The 2007-nt window shown below is 53.5% G+C and overlaps 1 non-coding gene across 1 annotated transcript in view; it reads right to left on the reverse strand.

Annotated features, from left to right (window-relative positions):
• Window positions 1-1739, reverse strand: part of LOC126450208 (small subunit ribosomal RNA) — a 1910-nt gene extending 171 nt beyond the window's left edge. The window contains exon 1 of the ribosomal RNA XR_007584419.1: window positions 1-1739. This exon is cut by the window's left edge and continues 171 nt beyond it. This is a non-coding gene — a ribosomal RNA (small subunit ribosomal RNA).
• Between the last annotated feature and the right edge of the window lie 268 nt (window positions 1740-2007).

A 2007-nucleotide genomic window follows, 5' to 3' on the forward strand; every position in this document is an offset into this window, starting at 1 on the left:
GTACAAAGGGCAGGGACGTAATCAACGCGAGCTTATGACTCGCGCTTACTGGGAATTCCTCGTTCATGGGGAACAATTGCAAGCCCCAATCCCTAGCACGAAGGAGGTTCAGCGGGTTACCCCGACCTTTCGGCCTAGGAAGACACGCTGATTCCTTCAGTGTAGCGCGCGTGCGGCCCAGAACATCTAAGGGCATCACAGACCTGTTATTGCTCAATCTCGTGCGGCTAGAAGCCGCCTGTCCCTCTAAGAAGAAAAGTAATCGCTGACAGCACGAAGGATGTCACGCGACTAGTTAGCAGGCTAGAGTCTCGTTCGTTATCGGAATTAACCAGACAAATCGCTCCACCAACTAAGAACGGCCATGCACCACCACCCACCGAATCAAGAAAGAGCTATCAATCTGTCAATCCTTCCGGTGTCCGGGCCTGGTGAGGTTTCCCGTGTTGAGTCAAATTAAGCCGCAGGCTCCACTCCTGGTGGTGCCCTTCCGTCAATTCCTTTAAGTTTCAGCTTTGCAACCATACTTCCCCCGGAACCCAAAAGCTTTGGTTTCCCGGAGGCTGCCCGCCGAGTCATCGGAGGAACTGCGGCGGATCGCTGGCTGGCATCGTTTATGGTTAGAACTAGGGCGGTATCTGATCGCCTTCGAACCTCTAACTTTCGTTCTTGATTAATGAAAACATACTTGGCAAATGCTTTCGCTTCTGTTCGTCTTGCGACGATCCAAGAATTTCACCTCTAACGTCGCAATACGAATGCCCCCGCCTGTCCCTATTAATCATTACCTCGGGTTCCGAAAACCAACAAAATAGAACCGAGGTCCTATTCCATTATTCCATGCACACAGTATTCAGGCGGGCTTGCCTGCTTTAAGCACTCTAATTTGTTCAAAGTAAACGTGCCGGCCCACCGAGACACTCACTCAAGAGCACCCTGGTAGGATTGCAACGGGGTCCGCCTCGGGACGCACGAGCACGCACGAGGCGCGTCGCACGCCTTCAGCTCGCCCCACCGGCAGGACGTCCCACGATACATGCCAGTTAAACACCGACGGGCGGTGAACCAACAGCGTGGGACACAAATCCAACTACGAGCTTTTTAACCGCAACAACTTTAATATACGCTATTGGAGCTGGAATTACCGCGGCTGCTGGCACCAGACTTGCCCTCCAATAGATACTCGTTAAAGGATTTAAAGTGTACTCATTCCGATTACGGGGCCTCGGATGAGTCCCGTATCGTTATTTTTCGTCACTACCTCCCCGTGCCGGGAGTGGGTAATTTGCGCGCCTGCTGCCTTCCTTGGATGTGGTAGCCGTTTCTCAGGCTCCCTCTCCGGAATCGAACCCTGATTCCCCGTTACCCGTTACAACCATGGTAGGCGCAGAACCTACCATCGACAGTTGATAAGGCAGACATTTGAAAGATGCGTCGCCGGTACGAGGACCGTGCGATCAGCCCAAAGTTATTCAGAGTCACCAAGGCAAACGGACCGGACGAGCCGACCGATTGGTTTTGATCTAATAAAAGCGTCCCTTCCATCTCTGGTCGGGACTCTGTTTGCATGTATTAGCTCTAGAATTACCACAGTTATCCAAGTAACGTGGGTACGATCTAAGGAACCATAACTGATTTAATGAGCCATTCGCGGTTTCACCTTAATGCGGCTTGTACTGAGACATGCATGGCTTAATCTTTGAGACAAGCATATGACTACTGGCAGGATCAACCAGGGAGCTGCGTCAACTAGAGCTGAGCAGCCGGCCGCCCGGGAGTGTGTCCCGGGGGCCCGCGCGAACACGCAAGCGTCCGCTCAATTATTCTGCAAACAGGAGGAGGCTGAGCTCCCCTGCACAATACACCTCGAAACCCTCTCAGGTCCCGGCGGCGCGCAGCGCCGTCCTAAGTACTTGGTCGGGTTCGAGAGGGGCGCAATCGCCCGGAGTTTGGCGAGTAGACGCTTTAGGTGCGACCACCCGTGCTCCCAACTGAGCTTGCCGCTGC

This window comes from Schistocerca serialis, unplaced genomic scaffold (genome assembly GCF_023864345.2).
Source record: "Schistocerca serialis cubense isolate TAMUIC-IGC-003099 unplaced genomic scaffold, iqSchSeri2.2 HiC_scaffold_735, whole genome shotgun sequence".
Taxonomy (NCBI): Eukaryota; Metazoa; Arthropoda; class Insecta; order Orthoptera; family Acrididae; genus Schistocerca; species Schistocerca serialis.